The following is a 26,040-nucleotide window of genomic DNA, read 5'->3' on the forward strand; positions in this document are numbered from 1 at the left end:
ACAAGCTAGGAATTGTAGTTTGAAACTCTCCTTTTTATGATTAGACTAACGGAACTCGTATTCTTTCTTTATGTAATGTGCATTAATCTTAAAAATGCCAATTACGTCATAAGCTCCAAATATTAAGAATCCGTGTCGTAAATGAAACATATGGTACGTCTGCGACTTTCGTGATGTAATATCAGAACTCTTAAAGGTACAAACACATGTGTAACTATCAATTTTCTTACGATTGTATATTGCGGAATTTATAAACATTTCGATCAAGCCGTTTTTGATTCATCTGAATCCCAAGAAGTTTTCAATGCTGTGTTTGATTTAATGCAATATTGATTGAAAACAGTTTAACAGTATCAATATATACCGCCAATTTAGCACAGATGCTTAAATAGTCATTCTTTCAGTTTAAATCACGTGAGTAGTCTGATATTCAAACTGATAGTGGAAACACGCATACATCTGCGTTTTTCAAAAACTGAAATCAAATGGAGCAAGCCATTTAGGAATTGTAAGATATTATCTGAAAAAGTACAATTTATGTTTTATTTTGAAAAGGGGGTGAAAACATGTTAAAAGCAACACTGATCATATAATATTTGAAAAAAGTGTTAAAACAGGCGTTTAAAAAAACCGAAGTTCATTTACTGCAATTCAAAGGTAAACAGACGCGAAACATATAGTTAAAAATTGAAAATGGAAATGGGGTATGTGTCAAAGAGACAACAAACCGACCATAGAACAGACAACAGCAAAAGGTCACCAACAGGTCTTCAATGCAGCGAGAAATTCCAGCACCCGGAGGCGTCCTCCAGCTGGCCCCTAAACAAATATATATATGATAAAATTGTGAAAGGAAATGGGGAATGTGTCAACTAGTTCAGTGATAATGAACGCCATACTAAACTCCAAATTGTACACAAGAAACTAAAATTAAAAATAATACAAGACTAACAAAGGCCAGAGGCTCCTGACTTGGGACAGGCGCAAAAATGCGGCGGGGTTAAACATGTTAATGAGATCTCAACCCTCCCCCTATACCTCTACCCAATATAAAAAAGTAAACGTTTATATTATTTTTCACCGGTTATTTAGATGGCTGAGTACTGCGGGAAGGTGGCTGCCAACAGTTTCCATGCAATAGCTTATGAATCAACGTTAACATATTCAACCAATGCTTAACATTTCAATATGTAACAAGTCTGTTCCATGTTATAATCAATGAACTGTATACATATTAAACCAATGCTTTAAATTTCATTATGTAACAAATCTATTTCATGCAATAATTTATGAATCGTACCTACTTGTCTTAACTCTATGCATGGTTTTCAAATTTTAATATGTTGTTACTGATAAAAAAATGGAGGTTAGGTTTGACAATGCTGTTTTTCACTTTTACCATTGACATATTATACTTTAAATACAGTTTCTGTTCTTCTTCTAAACTAGTTATCCGTTTAACCAATGCATTACAAATTCTATAATTTGTCTAACGAGAAAGGTAAATATGCTAGATATATACTAGAGATGTGATGAGTTGATTAAAGCCCTCAATATTCCCATAGCCAACATGTATGTTTCGGCAGTTAAATCTATTGCCAGGTTGTTGGTATTCCAATGGGCACACATTGTGCCCCTTTAATAGAAGACTTGATCCTTTAATGTTATAAATCCCAGTTTATGACTACACTCAGTAAAGAATAACTTAATTCCATTGAATTAATAAATTCAACAACATTTACATATAAGAAACATAAAATATGAATATAAGGAGATGCAAAGTATATATAAGAAAAAAAAGCAACCCAACAACATACTACTGAAAGGCATGCAATTCACTGGGTTTACTTGATAAGATTGTTAGTTAAAATATACAAGATGAAATGGACGTCTGCGCTTATTTCTCAAATAGTGTGTGTATTAATTTATATATGTTTCGCTTGACACCTAGAAACATAAATTCAGACCCAGTCACAAAGAACATACAAGAAATTAGTACATATGTTAAACAAAATAGTTCCTAGTGTACACATAGCTGATACTTTTTCTGAAAGTCAAAAAGGAGTGCTATTTTGGTATGATATTTCTCCGATCCTCTCCCTTGTTTTTCGTTAGACGAGAGATTAAATTGGCTCCTTCACTGCATGGTCAACTAACTAAGTGGGATTGGGAAACAAGTTTTTCAACTTATATTAATCCCTTTCCACCTTGCGGGTGCGAGTGCTGTTTTGTAGCGGCATTAGCCTTGCTCTTTTTCGAAATCTACAAGGGTGTCTTTAACGTGCAAGAGATATGACTCTCTCTTAACACGGGTCAGCCATTTATCATCCCCTTCCGTCGCTCTACTCGTAAATGGTGTCAAGGGAGAGCCGAAAATTTAGTCCCTGAAATTTTCGACCCAGACGGGAATCGAACCAGGAACCTTTGTGTTAGTAGTCCGATGCACTAACCACCACACCACGGCTACGATTTGATTTTACACTCACGGTTACAGTTTTAATCGTTTACGATTTTTTCATTTGTTGGTGATGCTATACTGTGATATAAAATATGCATCTACTCAGATTGATCTAGTATTTTTTTAGGTTTGCCCTTTTTTTGATTTCTTCATATTATCCTATGTTAAACTGTGTGATAAACATCCTGGATATCAGATCAGTACAAACACAGTGTTGTTTATTTGATATTTGGTTTTAATGTTCAAGAATATCATGGAGGAGATACTCTTCGTATGTTTTAAAGTGATTATATATTTTTTTTATCAGCAATTTTTTTTTAATAGACTACTTGTTTATTCAAAAAAAAAAATCCTGTTTACAATTTCCTAAGTTGTCCAGGATCCCGTTTACATTTGAAACCAACTGTCCGGGAAGTAGGAGGCTGAAAAAAAAACTGTTTACCAGAAAAAGTAGTATAATAATACTTATTATTCTTTATATGACAATGAATGAAAATGAACGTCTTTCTGGAATGTAATACTAGTAATAAATAATATAACACTATAACATAATCGCTTGCAACTCTAAACCAGAATAATAATTTATTATAACATCATAACATAATCGAGCGCACCTCTAAACCAGAATAATATAACATCATAACATAATCTAGTGCACCTCTAAACCATGGATTAACTCATACAAATTTAAAAGAGACATAAAAGGCAGACCACATAACATCGTGACTGTTATCTCCTACAAAGTTTGTAGTTATCATACAAAATTAATTATTAAATGTGTTTATTTTTTCTTTATCTATAATATTGCATTATTAGATAAATAACAGGGAACAGATTTCAGATAGGTTATCATGTATGATTTCCAAAGATTCAAAACATTTGTAGATGACATTTTTAATCCATTATATATTTAATTTTGTTTCTTATTTTCCACAAGGATCATTTTGTCAAAATAAAAGAGAGATGTTTTCTTCGTATTGATTACGAAATGCTCCTGATCAAAAATCAAAAACTCAAAATTGGGTTTGTCCAAAAAAAATAATCAGTAAATAAGTTAAGGATGTTTACAGTATCATTAGTGAAAAATTTCGTTCAAATGTTCGAAATTGGTCTTCGAAGGTGTGTAATAATTCTAAGTGATAAAACACTACCTGGTATGACGTTTTGGGTTAGATAAATTAGAAAGTACACCTCGTTATTCTAATTCTTTCTTTGAGCATTTTATCTTCCTACACTCTTTTATTAAGGTCTTTTGGAAATAATATGAAAGAAAATCTTAGTTTGAAAATAATTTGAATAAAATGGCAAATCATTTTTTATGATTCTTAAATTCAAAAAATAAAATATGACAAAAAAATAGTGAAGATTACAAGTTATATGAACTGTTGTTCTTAAATAGTATATGAAATTATTCTTATTATGTATGAAAACAGAGTACTGCGACATTCGCGAAATTTCAGTACAGAAACGGAATGAGCGGTTGAAGGTAAAAAAAGAAGAAAACAAGAATGTGTCCATAGTAATTTTATTTGTTCAATGGACCGTGAAAATGGGAGAAAATCTCTAATTTGGCATTAAATTAGAGAGATCATATCATAAGGAACATGTGTACCAAGTTTCAAATTGATTGGACTTCAACTTCATCAAAAACTACCTCGACTAAAAACTTCAACCTGAAGCGGGACAGACGGACAGACGGACGAACGGACGCACAGACCAGAAAACATAATGCCCATAAATGGGGCATACTGAAAAAAACCCCCAAAAAAACCGAAACATGAGACTGAAATATGACCTCTAAATATCTGTTGAATCAAATTCTTTCTCATAAACATATTGACAATTTTCAACGCAGATTTTAACCTAATGTTTTGACAAATAAATCGAGATCAGGTTGTCTTTCTTTTCTCAGATTATTTGATTTGTATTAGAACTGAATAAGTTTAATAATAGACAAATTTTCTATAATGCTTTCGTAATTATTATACAATTCTGTACAGAACAACTGTGTATCTTATATGTACATTTCGCATTTAATTTAATTTTGCATTATATGTTATTCAAAGATAAAATTGAGAATGGAAATGGGGAATGTGTCAAAGAGACAACAACCCGCCCAAATAAAAAACAACAGCAGAGGGTCACCAACAGGTCTTCAATGTAGCGAGAAATTCCCGCACCCGGAGGCGTCCTTCAGCTGGCCCCTAAACAAATATAAACTAGTCCAGTGATAATGAACGCCATACTAATTTCCAAATTGTACACAAGAAACTAAAATTAAAATAATACAAGACTAACAAAGGCCAGAGGCTCCTGACTTGGGACAGGCGCAAAAATGCGGCGGGGTTAAACATGTTTGTGAGATCTCAACCCTCCCCCTATACCTCTAACCAATGTAGTAAAGTAAACGCATAACAATACGCACAATAAACTATTGAGTTAAACTAACAGAGAGAAAACTCAGGAATAGACACGAGACAGTGGCAAATAATTAATGTATATTATCAAGACAGATCTTGTCCTAAATACACTAATTTAAGACATGAACTATTAGATTCTGTTTCAGTTCTTCCTGTCCAAATTAACACAAAAACTTTGCTTTTTGGATCAACGGTACTCTCAGATAAGCAAAATAGTCTTTTATTTAGTTTGGTGCAGAAATATATTATTAAAAGTAAACGTTTTAACCCTTGATGTTAATGCTTCATCACTCAATAGGAACCCAAGCATTTCACACTGTATACATTACAATAATTCATGTTTATTTATTATTATTATTTTTTTTTCTCATTAAATTTTATTTTCTTCTTCTTTCACCTTTTTCATATTCATATATTTATTACTGAGCATCCCAGTATTTATATTTATGTATTGTTCAATAAGTGTATTATTTTTGTAAAAGGAGACAGATTTGTAAAAGCAAATTGCTTGTTTCTGAATCCTTAATTTTATTTCATTTATACATGTATAATATAGTTTAAATTAAATAATGTTGATTTATCTGAATAAATATTGTTTAAACTAAGACAGATGTAATTACCCCGGCACCCTTTGCCAAAAAAAACCTTCTTTATTTTTAATGTACCTTTTGACTATGTTTTGAATTTTAGTTTCACTTTCCAATTACGGTATTCAAATTAATGTCAGCTCCACGTGGCAAAAATCACGTGATGCAGGAATGTACTATCTTGGAGTTGGGGCAATTTCTTTCTTTTCGTGCGGGGACTCCAAGCAGACAACATGCATGTAACGGCGCTGTAGATTTTCTTATTAAATAAAGAAAGTTGCCGGTCCGGTAAATAGATCTGTTAGAAAGCAAGGTTTTAGTTTTAATTAGATTGGAGAGCTTAATATGAGGGTTGAGTATACGCCAAGACGAGCATCAGATTTTCAACTTTTGTTTCATTTTGTAAACTGTGTACCTTAAATTTTTTAACGGAAAAAATGTCTTCACTGGGATCTCTCGAGCTGAAACCGACACTCTCCAGTTTAGCAGGGACAATACTCTGTTTTTAATTTTTGTCAATTTTGTGCATGGCATCGTCAAAGACACTGACAGTATTGCTTGTCAAAGACATGTCTACTAAGTTAGAGAATGCTGTATTCGAATAGGGACTGCTCTATTCATTCACAGAAATTTTGCAATCTTTTGACATAGAAAACACCCTTTTCTATTTAAAATAGATATTCTACATTATAGGGTGTCAACTGTAAGTTTGTAATGGAACTTGAACAACTTTAAAAAGTTTAAATGTTTAAAGACTGAAACAAAAGGTTGCCACATATGTAATATGATGGACACACCAACCTTTAATGACAGGACCCTTCTTTGTTGCCCTCTCCTTTAAAAGCTTAAACATCTTCTCAATATCTATTGCTTTCCTCTAAAATAGCTGCCTAAATTTAGAAAATAGCTCTGCTTTAAAATTCATCTAGTCTTCTTGTTTTTCAAAACGATTAAAGGTTAAACTGTTTCATGTCCAGCGGCAAATATATTACAGTATTATCCGAATTCATCATTACACGATGCTGGAAAATTGCTATTATCAAGTTCAATTTCAAATAAATAGATTCGTCCTGAGCAAAACTATATAATCTGTGTGGGAAACGTCTAATATATAAAATGATTGATGTATTTATTGTTAGTCTTTAACGCCACTTTAATGCTTATTTGCAATTTCATGGCGCCAAGGTTGTTTTGTGCGTAGAAAGCTGGAACGCTTATTTTTTCTTTTCGTGCGGGGACTCCAAGCAGACAACATGCATGTAACGGCGCTGTAGATTTTCTTATTAAATAAAGAAAGTTGCCGGTCCGGTAAATAGATCTGTTAGAAAGCAAGGTTTTAGTTTTAATTAGATTGGAGAGCTTAATATGAGGGTTGAGTATACGCCAAGACGAGCATCAGATTTTCAACTTTTGTTTCATTTTGTAAACTGTGTACCTTAAATTTTTTAACGGAAAAAAAAAATGTCTTCACTGGGATCTCTCGAGCTGAAACAAACACTCTCCAGTTTAGCAGGGACAATACTCTGTTTTTAATTTTTGTCAATTTTGTGCATGGCATCGTCAAAGACACTGACAGTATTGCTTGTCAAAGACATGTCTACTAAGTTAGAGAATGCTGTATTCGAATAGGGACTGCTCTATTCATTCACAGAAATTTTGCAATCTTTTGACATAGAAAACACCCTTTTTTATTTAAAATAGATATTCTACATTATAGGGTGTCAACTGTAAGTTTGTAATGGAACTTGAACAACTTTAAAAAGTTTAAATGTTTAAAGACTGAAACAAAAGGTTGCCACATATGTAATATGATAGACACACCAACCTTTAATGACGGGACCCTTCTTTGTTGCCCTCTCCTTTAAAAGCTTAAACATCTTCTCAATATCTATTGCTTTCCTCTAAAATAGCTGCCTAAATTTAGAAAATAGCTCTGCTTTAAAATTCATCTAGTCTTCTTGTTTTTCAAAACGATTAAAGGTTAAACTGTTTCATGTCCAGCGGCAAATATATTACAGTATTATCCGAATTCATCATTACACGATGCTGGAAAATTGCTATTATCAAGTTCAATTTCAAATAAATAGATTCGTCCTGAGCAAAACTATATAATCTGTGTGGGAAACGTCTAATATATAAAATGATTGATGTATTTATTGTTAGTCTTTAACGCCACTTTAATGCTTATTTGCAATTTCATGGCGCCAAGGTTGTTTTGTGCGTAGAAAGCTGGAACGCTTATTTTTTCTTTTCGTGCGGGGAATCCAAGCAGACAACATGCATGTAACGGCGCTGTAGATTTTCTTATTAAATAAAGAAAGTTGCCGGTCCGGTAAATAGATCTGTTAGAAAGCACTTTTAGTTTTAATTAGATTGGAGAGATTGGAGAGCTTAATATGAGGGTTGAGTATACGCCAAGACGAGCATCAGATTTTCAACTTTTGTTTCATTTTGTAAACTGTACATGTGTACCTTAAATTTTTTAACGGAAAAAAAAATGTCTTCACTGGGATCTCTCGAGCTGAAACCGACACTCTCCAGTTTAGCAGGGACATTACTCTGTTTTTAATTTTTGTCAATTTTGTGCATGGCATCGTCAAAGACACTGACAGTATTGCTTGTCAAAGACATGTCTACTAAGTTAGAGAATGCTGTATTCGAATAGGGACTGCTCTATTCATTCACAGAAATTTTGCAATCTTTTGACATAGAAAACACCCTTTTCTATTTAAAATAGATATTCTACATTATAAGGTGTCAACTGTATGTTTGTAATGGAACTTGAACAACTTTAAAAAGTTTAAATGTTTAAAGACTGAAACAAAAGGTTGCCACATATGTAATATGATGGACACACCAACCTTTAATGACAGGACCCTTCTTTGTTGCCCTCTCCTTTAAAAGCTTAAACATCTTCTCAATATCTATTGCTTTCCGCTAAAATAGCTGCCTAAATTTAGAAAACAGCTCTGCTTTAAAATTCATCTAGTCTTCTTGTTTTTCAAAACGATTAAAGGTTAAACTGTTTCATGTCCAGCGGCAAATATATTACAGTATTATCCGAATTCATCATTACACGATGCTGGAAAATTGCTATTATCAAGTTCAATTTCATATAAATAGATTCGTCCTGAGCAAAACTATATAATCTGTGTGGGAAACGTCTAATATATAAAATGATTGATGTATTTATTGTTAGTCTTTAACGCCACTTTAATGCTTATTTGCAATTTCATGGCGCCAAGGTTGTTTTGTGCGTAGAAAGCTGGAACGCTTATTTTTTCTTTTTGTGCGGGGACTCCAAGCAGACAACATGCATGTAACGGCGCTGTAGATTTTCTTATTAAATAAAGAAAGTTGCCGGTCCGGTAAATAGATCTGTTAGAAAGCAAGGTTTTAGTTTTAATTAGATTGGAGAGCTTAATATGAGGGTTGAGTATACGCCAAGACGAGCATCAGATTTTCAACTTTTGTTTCATTTTGTAAACTGTGTACCTTAAATTTTTTAACGGAAAAAAAAATGTCTTCACTGGGATCTCTCGAGCTGAAACTGACACTCTCCAGTTTAGCAGGGACAATACTCTGTTTTTAATTTTTGTCAATTTTGTGCATGGCATCGTCAAAGACACTGACAGTATTGCTTGTCAAAGACATGTCTACTAAGTTAGAGAATGCTGTATTCGAATAGGGACTGCTCTATTCATTCACAGAAATTTTGCAATCTTTTGACATAGAAAACACCCTTTTCTATTTAAAATAGATATTCTACATTATAGGGTGTCAACTGTAAGTTTGTAATGGAACTTGAACAACTTTAAAAAGTTTAAATGTTTAAAGACTGAAACAAAAGGTTGCCACATATGTAATATGATGGACACACCAACCTTTAATGACAGGACCCTTCTTTGTTGCCCTCTCCTTTAAAAGCTTAAACATCTTCTCAATATCTATTGCTTTCCTCTAAAATAGCTGCCTAAATTTAGAAAACAGCTCTGCTTTAAAATTCATCTAGTCTTCTTGTTTTTCAAAACGATTAAAGGTTAAACTGTTTCATGTCCAGCGGCAAATATATTACAGTATTATCCATTTTCATCATTACACGATGCTTGAAAATTGCTATTATCAAGTTCAATTTCAAATAAATAGATTCGTCCTGAGCAAAACTATATAATCTGTGTGGGAAACGTCTAATATATAAAATGATTGATGTATTTATTGTTAGTCTTTAACGCCACTTTAATGCTTATTTGCAATTTCATGGCGCCAAGGTTGTTTTGTGCGTAGAAAGCTGGAACGCTTATTTTTTCTTTTCGTGCGGGGATTCCAAGCAAACAACATGCATGTAACGGCGCTGTAGATTTTCTTATTAAATAAAGAAAGTTGCCGGTCCGGTAAATAGATCTGTTAGAAAGCAAGGTTTTAGTTTTAATTAGATTGGAGAGCTTAATATGAGGGTTGAGTATACGCCAAGACGAGCATCAGATTTTCAACTTTTGTTTCATTTTGTAAACTGTGTACCTTAAATTTTTTAACGGAAAAAAAAATGTCTTCACTGGGATCTCTCGAGCTGAAACTGACACTCTCCAGTTTAGCAGGGACAATACTCTGTTTCTAATTTTTGTCAATTTTGTGCATGGCATCGTCAAAGACACTGACAGTATTGCTTGTCAAAGACATGTCTACTAAGTTAGAGAATGCTGTATTCGAATAGGGACTGCTCTATTCATTCACAGAAATTTTGCAATCTTTTGACATAGAAAACACCCTTTTCTATTTAAAATAGATATTCTACATTATAAGGTGTCAACTGTAAGTTTGTAATCGAACTTAAACAACTTTAAAAAGTTTAAATGTTTAAAGACTGAAACAAAAGGTTGCCACATATGTAATATGATGGACACACCAACCTTTAATGACAGGACCCTTCTTTGTTGCCCTCTCCTTTAAAAGCTTAAACATCTTCTCAATATCTATTGCTTTCCTCTAAAATAGCTGCCTAAATTTAGAAAACAGCTCTGCTTTAAAATTCATCTAGTCTTCTTGTTTTTCAAAACGATTAAAGGTTAAACTGTTTCATGTCCAGCGGCAAATATATTACAGTATTATCCATTTTCATCATTACACGATGCTTGAAAATTGCTATTATCAAGTTCAATTTCAAATAAATAGATTCGTCCTGAGCAAAACTATATAATCTGTGTGGGAAACGTCTAATATATAAAATGATTGATGTATTTATTGTTAGTCTTTAACGCCACTTTAATGCTTATTTGCAATTTCATGGCGCCAAGGTTGTTTTGTGCGTAGAAAGCTGGAACGCTTATTTTTTCTTTTCGTGCGGGGACTCCAAGCAGACAACATGCATGTAACGGCGCTGTAGATTTTCTTATTAAATAAAGAAAGTTGCCGGTCCGGTAAATAGATCTGTTAGAAAGCAAGGTTTTAGTTTTAATTAGATTGGAGAGCTTAATATGAGGGTTGAGTATACGCCAAGACGAGCATCAGATTTTCAACTTTTGTTTCATTTTGTAAACTGTGTACCTTAAATTTTTTAACGGAAAAAAAAATGTCTTCACTGGGATCTCTCGAGCTGAAACCGTTACTCTCCAGTTTAGCAGGGACATTACTCTGTTTTTAATTTTTGTCAATTTTGTGCATGGCATCGTCAAAGACACTGACAGTATTGCTTGTCAAAGACATGTCTACTAAGTTAGAGAATGCTGTATTCGAATAGGGACTGCTCTATTCATTCACAGAAATTTTGCAATCTTTTGACATAGAAAACACCCTTTTCTATTTAAAATAGATATTCTACATTATAAGGTGTCAACTGTAAGTTTGTAATGAAGCTTGAACAACTTTAAAAAGTTTAAATGTTTAAAGACTGAAACAAAAGGTTGCCACATATGTAATATGATGGACACACCAACCTTTAATGACAGGACCCTTCTTTGTTGCCCTCTCCTTTAAAAGCTTAAACATCTTCTCAATATCTATTGCTTTCCTCTAAAATAGCTGCCTAAATTTAGAAAACAGCTCTGCTTTAAAATTCATCTAGTCTTCTTGTTTTTCAAAACGATTAAAGGTTAAACTGTTTCATGTCCAGCGGCAAATATATTACAGTATTATCCGAATTCATCATTACACGATGCTGGAAAATTGCTATTATCAAGTTCAATTTCAAATAAATAGATTCGTCCTGAGCAAAACTATATAATCTGTGTGGGAAACGTCTAATATATAAAATGATTGATGTATTTATTGTTAGTCTTTAACGCCACTTTAATGCTTATTTGCAATTTCATGGCGCCAAGGTTGTTTTGTGCGTAGAAAGCTGGAACGCTTATTTTTTTCTTTTCGTGCGGGGACTCCAAGCAGACAACATGCATGTAACGGCGCTGTAGATTTTCTTATTAAATAAAGAAAGTTGCCGGTCCGGTAAATAGATCTGTTAGAAAGCAAGGTTTTAGTTTTAATTAGATTGGAGAGCTTAATATGAGGGTTGAGTATACGCCAAGACGAGCATCAGATTTTCAACTTTTGTTTCATTTTGTAAACTGTGTACCTTAAATTTTTTAACGGAAAAAAAAATGTCTTCACTGGGATCTCTCGAGCTGAAACCGACACTCTCCAGTTTAGCAGGGACATTACTCTGTTTTTAATTTTTGTCAATTTTGTGCATGGCATCGTCAAAGACACTGACAGTATTGCTTGTCAAAGACATGTCTACTAAGTTAGAGAATGCTGTATTCGAATAGGGACTGCTCTATTCATTCACAGAAATTTTGCAATCTTTTGACATAGAAAACACCCTTTTCTATTTAAAGTAGATATTCTACATTATAAGGTGTCAACTGTAAGTTTGTAATGGAGCTTGAACAACTTTAAAAAGTTTAAATGTTTAAAGACTGAAACAAAAGGTTGCCACATATGTAATATGATGGACACACCAACCTTTAATGACAGGACCCTTCTTTGTTGCCCTCTCCTTTAAAAGCTTAAACATCTTCTCAATATCTATTGCTTTCCTCTAAAATAGCTGCCTAAATTTAGAAAACAGCTCTGCTTTAAAATTCATCTAGTCTTCTTGTTTTTCAAAACGATTAAAGGTTAAACTGTTTCATGTCCAGCGGCAAATATATTACAGTATTATCCGAATTCATCATTACACGATGCTGGAAAATTGCTATTATCAAGTTCAATTTCAAATAAATATATTCGTCCTGAGCAAAACTATATAATCTGTGTGGGAAACGTCTAATATATAAAATGATTGATGTATTTATTGTTAGTCTTTAACGCCACTTTAATGCTTATTTGCAATTTCATGGCGCCAAGGTTGTTTTGTGCGTAGAAAGCTGGAACGCTTATTTTTTCTTTTCGTGCGGGGACTCTGTAACCAAGAAATCCACAGTCTAAAACTAGGAGACTGATATGAGGATTCGGTCACAACTAAATGTTAAACCTAAATAACCATGCACCATAAACTAGCAGTAAACACAGAAGATTAATTCCACTTAGTATATAATTTATTTCCAAGACTGGAACTTGTCACCAACGCTGTGACTTCCAAACTTATGTCTTTTACAAAATAGTACAATATATATATATGAGAATTAAACAATAAGCTAAGATCAATTATTACATAATGTGTTGACAAATATAAACAAGTTGTTATCCAGATAAAGAAAGATAAATAATTAATACAACTCTTTTAGCAATGTCTCTAATTTAAGAAGGATAAAGGATTAAGCCCTGAGGCATTATTGTCACTTTGATTGTAAAATGTCCATTATCAATTAGATATATATTAACTTATTGTCTAAGTAGAATATATAATATAAAACATAATTAATGATAAAGTCTCAACATTAACATTAAAAACCTAAACACATTTGAAAGTCATTTTAACTCTGTCATACATTTCTCCCTGTCCGACTAAAACATTTCCACATGTTTTTGAATAACACCTTAAATCTTAAGATGTATTTTTGGAAACACGAGATTTGCGTTTTGAATTCTTTAAACTTCTTTTGGTTGAATGTTTTGAATTTTGGTTTTGAATCAATTTGTCAACAATATCCATTGGAGACATACGTGTCTCTGTATTAAGTCTAGTTTCTTGTTTCTCGATGGTTGAATTTGCACATTGAACTGATGTCAGATGTTCCATTTTACTTTTTAGAGTCCTATTTTCATCCTCAAGTTTTGAAACTAATTTTAGATGAGTGTCACTTTGTTCTTCCAGCATTTTGTCCACATCTTTGTTCGTAATAAAATATGTTTCCTCACCGTCAGAATCAAACATTGTATTTTCTTCTTCGAACTCTTTATATTCCTCTAGTTCCTCTGATAGTTCACTGTTCTTTTTTATAAGTTCTTCCAGTATTTGATTTGTTTCAGCTTCTGACTCTTTGTTTTGGTCTACAGTTATTGAGAGTTTTTCATTTTCCTGCTTTAAATCTGATGTTTGGTCAATGAATTTGGTAATTATTTGCCGAGCTTGAATTATTTCATTTACTAGTTTTTCTAATTGAGACTGTAGTTCATTCACACGATTTTGCTGGTCAATTTGATTATTCTTGAATTTCTGCTTAACATTTTTCAGTTCTGTTTTAATCACACATGTTACATCCAAATATTTTCCAAAATTTGCATCCTTTAAGTTCGAAAATGGTAGTTCACGACATATTTTCTTGTTCTGAATGTATGTGTCCATTCTCTTCTTGTCTCTTTGAATTTGCCTTCCAGACTTGTGATGACATTTCAATGCATTTAGTTCCAATTTCGGTTTATCACTAGTTTTGCACATCCTTGCATAATGTCCTATTTTCTTACACTTATAGCAACTCCTAGTTAATGAATAGCATACTTTATATAAATGTTTATTTCCACATCTTCCACATGTTGGCATTGTTGGTAGCTGGCAAGGAAAATAGTTCCATTGTCTCCACTGTGGTTGGAATGAGTAGTTCATATTGTCATTAAACGAAGTTTCTCTTCTTGGGGGGTAACTCGCTGTGCTGCTGAGGTTGCCGGAAAAGGCGGTCCTCGACCATGTGTAACCAAGAAATCCACAGTCTAAAACTAGGAGACTGATATGAGGATTCGGTCACAACTAAATGTTAAACCTAAATAACCATGCACCATAAACTAGCAGTAAACACAGAAGATTAATTCCACTTAGTATATAATTTATTTCCAAGACTGGAACTTGTCACCAACGCTGTGACTTCCAAACTTATGTCTTTTACAAAATAGTACAATATATATATATGAGAATTAAACAATAAGCTAAGATCAATTATTACATAATGTGTTGACAAATATAAACAAGTTGTTATCCAGATAAAGAAAGATAAATAATTAATACAACTCTTTTAGCAATGTCTCTAATTTAAGAAGGATAAAGGATTAAGCCCTGAGGCATTATTGTCACTTTGATTGTAAAATGTCCATTATCAATTAGATATATATTAACTTATTGTCTAAGTAGACTATATAATATAAAACATAATTAATGATAAAGTCTCAACATTAACATTAAAAACCTAAACACATTTGAAAGTCATTTTAACTCTGTCATACATATAACCAGTATATTTTAGATGCAAGAATGTTAAAATGTGGAATTTGAATAATTGCTATAATTCAGTATTAGTTAAGATATTTAGCACTAGCTTAAGAAATAATTTACTTGATAAATAGTTAATATAAATCTTCACAATTTTAGATAAGTGTAAAGCAAATTATTATGTAATCCTCTGAGGGCTAAATTGACAATAGAGAATTAAGGATTAAAGAAGTGTTATATATACAAAAAGGATTTCTTACTTTTTAAGATGATTTAGGTTATGTCACAAAGACTTGATATTTGGGAATATAGATAAATAAGCATTATTATGTAAATTAGCTATTTGAGTATTAATGTTATGTAAATTGAATAATGATACAATATATATTAGTTGACCATGTAGTTAGGGAGACTTGCCTGATAGTCACGTATTGGACACTGGTGTTATAGACTTGGATTTATATTAGACATGCTGATTTATTATGTCTCATGAACTTATGTGATTATTGTGATTATTGTGATTGATAAACTATACTGAATGCTGATTTAATAAACATTATATATTGAACTTTGAATCTGTGTTACGTTGACATGTATTCATATAAAAGCTACCAGCTAGTTCCCCCAACCTAGCAAGATGAATAACCAGGTCAGGAACGTGCAATGTACTGGCCTTGGTTATACGTGGCGGAGTGACCCAGCTTTCCGGTACTAAGGAGGGATACACGTAGGATGCAAACCTGAATACCTGAAGACAAGAGTCAGCATATCTCCATATAGGAAACAGTGCATTTTCCTGAGTGTGCAGAGGTGAGTCAACCTTTTATTTATGATCTTATATGACACCAAATCTTTAAATTTTACTTTATTTTGTAATTAAAGTTGTCAAGATCTATTAATAGGATTTTCCCTCTAAAAAAAAAAGACTCAACATGTCTAATTCAGTTTATCCTGACCCCTCCTTAGCTCTAATAGCCCCCCTTTCTAAAAATATTATACATTTGCAATTAGGTAATAAAACAGTTGATTCGTTAGTTGATACAGGTGCTTCAATTTCTTGTATATCATTAAAATGTTTACAAAAATGTTTGAAAAACATCAAAATACAAAAAAGTACACAATCTGGAATTTTTACTGCTTGTGGAATGAGCTATCCAATTTTAGGAAAAGTAGATGTTGAATTAAATATAGATGATTTAATTATATATCAAGAATTAACAGTGCTTGAGAATTTGACCTTTACTATAATTTTAGGAATAGACTTTCTTAAAGCTAATAAAGCTCACATAAATTTTGAAAATAATACCTTAGCAATTCAAGAAAATCTATTGAATGTACCTTTAAATAATATAGAGACTAGGGATGAACATTATGCACATGTAAAAACTATAGCAGTAGAAGTTATTCCCCCACACTGTGAAATGATTATACCCGTTAGGCTTTCTGTAAGGCATCGCAATAACAGTACAGTAATTCTTGAACCAAACTTTTCAAATGATATTAAAAATTTGGTTGGTTCAAAAGTGGTAGTTAATGTACAAAATGGAAAGGCTTTGTACAGAATTCTAAATCCTACTGGATTAAGCATAACATTATATAGGAATAAGAAAGTAGCCAAGGCTTTTGAAGTAGACAAAAATGGTATTTTTGCCTTAAATGATAATAATTCAAAAGAAAAATCTATTAAAGTTAATAAATATCAGAATGTTGAAAAAGAGTTGGGAATAAAAATAAATGAAAACTTAAATGCAAATCAAAGGAAACAGTTAACTGAGCTTCTATCAAGGAATAGAAACGTTTTTGCTAAAGACATTACAGAGTTAGGTAAAACTAGTTACCACTACCACAGAATTGATACAGGTAATGCACCACCTGTACAATCAATGCCCTACAGGCAAACACCACAAATGAGGCAAGAAACAGAAAAACATATTGATATAATGTTAAAAAATGACATTATAGAGGAATCAAACTCTCCATGGTCATCCCCAATTGTATTAGTTCGCAAAAAGAAAAGTAATATGGATGCAAAACAAGAGTATAGGTTCGCGGTAGTCTATCGTAGGCTTAACAAATGCACATTAAGGGCAAAATTTAGTATTCCTAGGATAGATGATGTTTTTGACACAGTTGCTAATTCAAAAGCTGTAATATATTCAGTACTGGATCTCATGAGTGGATTTTTTCAGACACCCTTAGATCCAGAAACAAAACACAAATCTGCATTTGTAACACATCAAGGTATTTACCAATTCAAAAGAATGAGTTTCGGGTTAACAAATGCACCAATGGCTTTTCAAATGCTCATGACAAAAGTTTTAAAAGAATTGAACTGGAAAGTTGCTTTAGTATACATAGACGACATTTTGATTTTTAGTAAAAATTTTGAAGAACATTTAAAACATTTACAATTAGTTTTTGACAAAATAAAACAAGCAAATCTTACACTAAATCCAACAAAATGTCATTTTGCAAAAGAAGAAGTACATTATTTAGGTCATATTTTGTCCAAAAATGGTATTAAAGTAAACCCTGAAAAAACATCTGCTGTGCAAACATACCCAATACCTAAAAATATCAAACAATTACGTAGTTTCTTAGGATTATGCAATTACTACAGAAAATTTGTGCACAATTACTCAAAAATTGTAACTCCACTTACACAATTAACTCAGAAAAATAAGAAATACATCTGGACACAAGATTGTCAAGCAGCTTTCGAAACATTGAAGCACAGCCTTGTCTCAGCTCCAATCTTAGTGTTCCCAGACTTTGAGAAACCATTTGTGTTGTCAGTGGACGCTTCTGATTATGCTATTGGCTATGTCCTTGGACAATTAAATCCAAACACAAAACTTGAACATGTCGTAGCCTATGGTGGTAGATCACTGAATAAAAATGAACAAAAATGGCACATAAACGAAAAAGAAGGGTTAGCACTTAAAGAGGGAATAAAACATTTTAATCCATATTTGGCCTCACACAAATTTACAGTTTATACAGATAATATAACTGTTCGTTGGATAGATACAATTAAAAATATACAAGGGAGACTAGGTAGATGGGCACTTGAACTTCAAGGATATGACTTCGAAATAATGCATAGACCTGGGAAGAAAAATAATGCAGATGCCCTGTCAAGAAGAGAGTATGAAAAGATAGGTCCAGAATATTTTCCGCAGAATGACATTGAACAAACAGTTGCAGCCATGAGCAATAAGAAGTACGAAATCATAACATTTGATTACAAAGGAGATGACGAACAGCAACCCAACATTCTTACAATAACAGATACTGGTAATGAGGATGATGAAACATTAGAAAACATTGACCCAGAACAGTTTAAGAAGCGTAAAACATTTCGGCACCTTCAAAGACATTGCCCAGATTTTATTGAAATTTTTAATTACAAATTAGATGGCCAAGTACCTGAGGAAAGACAGAAAGCTAGACAACTGGATGCGAAAGCCTTCCATTACGAAATTGATAATGGTATACTTTATCATTTTTTTAATGCAAGATCTAGAAGCCTACCAAAAGGACAAAACATGGTTAAGCAACTAGCAATACCAAGAACCCTACGGAAGGAGGTTTTAGAAGCTTTCCATGACAATATTGTTGGATGTCACCAAGGAGAAGAAAGGACATATGAAGCTGTACGTCAACGATATTACTGGCCAAACATGTATACAGATATCAAGACATACATTAAGACCTGTGAAATCTGCCAAAGATCTAAAAGAAATACACACAGCCATCCATTGCCATTGAAACCAATGCCAATAGAAGAAGTTTTTTCAAGATGGCACATGGATATTTTAGAACTCCCAGAGACTCCAGAAAAATATCGCTATTTATTGTTGGTGGTTGATAGCGGATCCAAATGGTGTGAAGCTTTTCCCATGAGAACACAAGAAGCAACAGAAGTAGCCAACATCCTGTTTAGAGAGATAATTGCCCGTTTTGGTGCACCACGCTGTATTGTATCTGATCAAGGTGCCAATTTTCTTTCAAAGCTTGTTGCAGCTTTATGTGAGCTTCTCCAAATCAAACGCCACTATACAAGTGCATATCATCCACAAACAAATGCAGCATGTGAACGGATGAACTCATTCATTGTCCAATCTTTGAGAGCTCAACTGGAAAAACAGACAGATTGGCCAAACTATATAGCACCTATAATGATGGCTTATAGAATGACACCAGCTACTCAGTCTACTCAATACTCACCTTTTCACCTTCTCTTTGGACAAGAAATGAGAGCACCTATTGATGTTGCCTTAATTCCAAAGTCAACATTGCCTAAAAACCATAGAGAATACCTCAATAAATTTATTAAGGACCTCCTATTAACAAGGGATGTTGCTGCAGAAAACACAAAAAGAGCACAAGCAAAATACAAAACACAGCATGACAAAAGAGCAGTAAAACCCACATATTTACCTGGTGATAAAGTAATGCTATTTTGTAAAAAGGTTAAAAAAGGTCAAAGTCCAAAATTAAAAGTTAGGTGGACAGGCCCATTCACAATAACAAACCTTGGACCCCCCGACTGTAATACTTTTAAACTAAGAAGGGACAGCGATAACAAAATCTCAAAGAAATTAGTTAATGCAAGTCGTCTGAAAGTATTTAACAGTAAAACAGACCGCCCTGACTACCTCCTAGATGACACTGATGATCCATTTGAAGAAGATGAGAATGATGAAGGTGAAAATCAACAAGTCCAGAATGAAGGCCCTGAAAATCTAACACAAGACACAATATTGAATTCTCAACCCAAAAATGCACCCAAGAATAATCAAAACAAACATTGTCAATCAAAACTTTCAAAGCAAAATAAAGCAGTGCCTCCTCACAATTCTATAGAAAACAAACAAAATACAAATAAAACTGCTCAACAAGCTACAACAGAAATACAAATTACACCTGATGATGTTGAAAAGATTATATCATCGGCATGGGTAAACAAGAAACTATGCTACAAAATAAAAATTAAAAACATGTCCAAAACTGAATGGGTACACCAAGATAAAATCCCAGAGAATATGAGAAGAGAATTTCATGAAAACAGAACGCATACTGGTAAAAAGAGAAAAAGACCATTACTAGGAAACAAACATAAATTTTTTGAACCTTCAAATGAACCACAAAATGTAACTGCAATAGACCAAAACAATGATGTTAAATATAAACAAAGACCAAAAATAAATTGGGATAAATTTCCAGTGCAAGCAGTAAAACTAGAAAATAACAGATTTTTCGTCAAAACCATATTGAGAAATAATAGGATATCACATTATCAACCCTTACACAGAGTAAATGGAGAAGATCAGCATGCTTTTACAAACTTGCTTGATTATTTTTATGGTGACCAGTTTTATAACATTATGCTGACCCTTACAGGCAATTCACAAACAAAAGATATGGGACCAGCATGTTTTGTTACAGGCTCTCACATTACACATTTTAAAATAGAAAATAATGTCCCAAAATGTTTCATACACTATGAGGAAAAACATATTTATGATCCAGAGTGGGTACCGTTTGAAACTTGTCCCCCAGGACTTCTTAAAATTTTTCAAAATAAATATGAAAATGAGTGGTTGAGATGTTATAACTAGATATTCAAGTAGTATTATACATGTTATGAGCATACATAAATGCATTGTGACAATATTCTTTTGTATCGTTGAAAAAAATGTTATTTTTGTTCTGAATTTCTGGTTTAAGTACACAATATTCAGATTAGTTATAGTGTCTGTTAATTTAATCCTGCTGGACAAATGTATTGATTACATTAGTAGTTCTTACTATTAGATCCTTAAATATTGCAGGTGGACGGCACATCTACTGATGTACTTTTAAACCAATTTTACTTCAGATTATACAAAATGTACTTTATCAATGATACAAATAGAACTATCAAGTGTTCCCTATACATACATTGTATATAGGCATCACTATTTTTGAGCTGTGTTTTTTATTATTATGACTTGAAGATTTTTTACTAAAGAGATAACATAATTAAGGAGTACTAAATAAGAAAGTACAAAATAAACTGGCGTACAGTTGCTAAAAAAATAGAAATAAGACGAGAAAGTATAGGAAATTAAGATAAAATATAAAAGGAAAAGAATTAGAAATTATTACATGTAGTATGTTATTTATTGTAATGTTTATAAATAGGTAGTTCAGTTACTGACCTAAAATTGTAGTATTCTAGTGAATATTTAAGAGATAAATAAATAAAAATTCCCCAATTCAAATGAATTAATTATGATAAGAGACAAATTAGGGTTAATTGGTGTCATGTATGATTATGATATTGGTTGCACTTACATTCATGAAGTAACCTACCAATGGAGGACCCACAGATAAAGGAATGGTGGACCCACAGATAAAGAAATGGTGGACCTATAGAAGTGACCAAATGTGCATTTACAATTAAAGAAAGACAAACAATGATGAACATATCACATTACCTAGTGAAAATTTATTTGATATTATAAAACTTATTAGCAGAGATTTGTGACCTGAATGACATTTTATTAACCTAACATGAATATTGATGAAGAGTAAAAGACAATGTGATATGAAATTTTATAATAATATCTGGAAAATTACTATGACGATCAAACAAATGAAGAAACCAGGTGGACATGTATCATGATGTATAAACAATATCGTTGAAAACTAGTAACTTTTATTTGACTACCAATGGTGAAAAATGTGGATTGTACTGTTGAACATTAATTGTCTATATTGAATAGGTGTACAGAAGACACTTATATTTGCTTATTTAAATGCTTGCTTGTTTTGATAGAGATCATTACTATTGCTTTATTGTTGTTTTAATTATATATTTTCTTTCCAGATTATTCACAGATTAATCATATAAAAATGTATATGTCTAAATATGTCTTATGTTCATTATATAAGAAGATGATATGATTTGAATAATTATGTGTTTAACTTGCAGATGATGACCGATATGAATAATATTTTAATAATCTTATATTTCAGCTATATATTGCTATTTTTATGCCCCTTTATGCACCTAGAAATAATTCATGAAGTATGCAATGAGCTCATTGTCATTAATTATGTGAGAGTTGGACTTGTCAATATTAGTGAACTTCAGAGAACTTCCCTGATATGGACAATCTAAACTTGACCATTCCCCAGGAACATGTATACATATATATATTTAGTAATGTTTTATTACAGGAATCAGTGAATTAATTAATGTTATCACCATGATTAATTTTTTTTGGGTATATATTGTAATATTTCTTTGACAGAAATCAGTAATTCAATTGTTGTTATATGATGTGTGTATAATATTAATTTTTTTTTAATGCATTTTGTATTTTAATTGAAGATTGCAGGAGCAATCTTGGCGACGAAGGGAAGGGTATAACCAGTATATTTTAGATGCAAGAATGTTAAAATGTGGAATTTGAATAATTGCTATAATTCAGTATTAGTTAAGATATTTAGCACTAGCTTAAGAAATAATTTACTTGATAAATAGTTAATATAAATCTTCACAATTTTAGATAAGTGTAAAGCAAATTATTATGTAATCCTCTGAGGGCTAAATTGACAATAGAGAATTAAGGATTAAAGAAGTGTTATATATACAAAAAGGATTTCTTACTTTTTAAGATGATTTAGGTTATGTCACAAAGACTTGATATTTGGGAATATAGATAAATAAGCATTATTATGTAAATTAGCTATTTGAGTATTAATGTTATGTAAATTGAATAATGATACAATATATATTAGTTGACCATGTAGTTAGGGAGACTTGCCTGATAGTCACGTATTGGACACTGGTGTTATAGACTTGGATTTATATTAGACATGCTGATTTATTATGTCTCATGAACTTATGTGATTATTGTGATTATTGTGATTGATAAACTATACTGAATGCTGATTTAATAAACATTATATATTGAACTTTGAATCTGTGTTACGTTGACATGTATTCATATAAAAGCTACCAGCTAGTTCCCCCAACCTAGCAAGATGAATAACCAGGTCAGGAACGTGCAATGTACTGGCCTTGGTTACAACTCCAAGCAGACAACATGCATGTAACGGCGCTGTAGATTTTCTTATTAAATAAAGAAAGTTGCCGGTCCGGTAAATAGATCTGTTAGAAAGCAAGGTTTTAGTTTTAATTAGATTGGAGAGCTTAATATGAGGGTTGAGTATACGCCAAGACGAGCATCAGATTTTCAACTTTTGTTTCATTTTGTAAACTGTGTACCTTAAATTTTTTAACGGAAAAAAAAATGTCTTCACTGGGATCTCTCGAGCTGAAACTGACACTCTCCAGTTTAGCAGGGACAATACTCTGTTTCTAATTTTTGTCAATTTTGTGCATGGCATCGTCAAAGACACTGACAGTATTGCTTGTCAAAGACATGTCTACTAAGTTAGAGAATGCTGTATTCGAATAGGGACTGCTCTATTCATTCACAGAAATTTTGCAATCTTTTGACATAGAAAACACCCTTTTCTATTTAAAATAGATATTCTACATTATAAGGTGTCAACTGTAAGTTTGTAATGGAACTTAAACAACTTTAAAAAGTTTAAATGTTTAAAGACTGAAACAAAAGGTTGCCACATATGTAATATGATGGACACACCAACCTTTAATGACAGGACCCTTCTTTGTTGCCCTCTCCTTTAAAAGCTTAAACATCTTCTCAATATCTATTGCTTTCCTCTAAAATAGCTGCCTAAATTTAGAAAACAGCTCTGCTTTAAAATTCATCTAGTCTTCTTGTTTTTCAAAACGATTAAAGGTTAAACTGTTTCATGTCCAGCGGCAAATATATTACAGTATTATCCGAATTCATCATTACACGATGCTGGAAAATTGCTATTATCAAGTTCAATTTCAAATAAATAGATTCGTCCTGAGCAAAACTATATAATCTGTGTGGGAAACGTCTAATATATAAAATGATTGATGTATTTATTGTTAGTCTTTAACGCCACTTTAATGCTTATTTGCAATTTCATGGCGCCAAGGTTTTTTTGTGCGTAGAAAGCTGGAACGCTTATTTTTTCTTTTCGTGCGGGGACTCCAAGCAGACAACATGCATGTAACGGCGCTGTAGATTTTCTTATTAAATAAAGAAAGTTGCCGGTCCGGTAAATAGATCTGTTAGAAAGCAAGGTTTTAGTTTTAATTAGATTGGAGAGCTTAATATGAGGGTTGAGTATACGCCAAGACGAGCATCAGATTTTCAACTTTTGTTTCATTTTGTAAACTGTGTACCTTAAATTTTGTAACGGAAAAAAAAATGTCTTCACTGGGATCTCTCGAGCTGAAACCGACACTCTCCAGTTTAGCAGGGACAATACTCTGTTTTTAATTTTTGTCAATTTTGTGCATGGCATCGTCAAAGACACTGACAGTATTGCTTGTCAAAGACATGTCTACTAAGTTAGAGAATGCTGTATTCGAATAGGGACTGCTCTATTCATTCACAGAAATTTTGCAATCTTTTGACATAGAAAACACCCTTTTCTATTTAAAATAGATATTCTACATTATAAGGTGTCAACTGTAAGTTTGTAATGGAACTTGAACAACTTTAAAAAGTTTAAATGTTTAAAGACTGAAACAAAAGGTTGCCACATATGTAATATGATGGACACACCAACCTTTAATGACGGGACCCTTCTTTGTTGCCCTCTCCTTTAAAAGCTTAAACATCTTCTCAATATCTATTGCTTTCCGCTAAAATAGCTGCCTAAATTTAGAAAACAGCTCTGCTTTAAAATTCATCTAGTCTTCTTGTTTTTCAAAACGATTAAAGGTTAAACTGTTTCATGTCCAGCGGCAAATATATTACAGTATTATCCGAATTCATCATTACACGATGCTGGAAAATTGCTATTATCAAGTTCAATTTCAAATAAATAGATTCGTCCTGAGCAAAACTATATAATCTGTGTGGGAAACGTCTAATATATAAAATGATTGATGTATTTATTGTTAGTCTTTAACGCCACTTTAATGCTTATTTGCAATTTCATGGCGCCAAGGTTGTTTTGTGCGTAGAAAGCTGGAACGCTTATTTTTTCTTTTCGTGCGGGGACTCCAAGCAGACAACATGCATGTAACGGCGCTGTAGATTTTCTTATTAAATAAAGAAAGTTGCCGGTCCGGTAAATAGATCTGTTAGAAAGCAAGGTTTTAGTTTTAATTAGATTGGAGAGCTTAATATGAGGGTTGAGTATACGCCAAGACGAGCATCAGATTTTCAACTTTTGTTTCATTTTGTAAACTGTGTACCTTAAATTTTTTAACGGAAAAAAAAAATGTCTTCACTGGGATCTGTCGAGCTGAAACCGACACTCTCCAGTTTAGCAGGGACAATACTCTGTTTTTAATTTTTGTCAATTTTGTGCATGGCATCGTCAAAGACACTGACAGTATTGCTTGTCAAAGACATGACTACTAAGTTAGAGAATGCTGTATTCGAATAGGGACTGCTCTATTCATTCACAGAAATTTTGCAATCTTTTGACATAGAAAACACCCTTTTCTATTTAAAATAGATATTCTACATTATAAGGTGTCAACTGTAAGTTTGTAATGGAACTTGAACAACTTTAAAAAGTTTAAATGTTTAAAGACTGAAAGAAAAGGTTGCCACATATGTAATATGATGGACACACCAACCTTTAATGACAGGACCCTTCTTTGTTGCCCTCTCCTTTAAAAGCTTAAACATCTTCTCAATATCTATTGCTTTCCGCTAAAATAGCTGCCTAAATTTAGAAAACAGCTCAGCTTTAAAATTCATCTAGTCTTCTTGTTTTTCAAAACGATTAAAATAAAAGGTTAAACTGTTTTATGTCCAGCGGCAAATATATTACAGTATTATCCGAATTCATCATTACACGATGCTGGAAAATTGCTATTTATCAAGTTCAATTTCAAATAAATAGATTCGTCCTGAG

Source organism: Mytilus galloprovincialis, chromosome 9, assembly GCF_965363235.1.
Source record: "Mytilus galloprovincialis chromosome 9, xbMytGall1.hap1.1, whole genome shotgun sequence".
NCBI lineage: Eukaryota > Metazoa > Mollusca > Bivalvia > Mytilida > Mytilidae > Mytilus > Mytilus galloprovincialis.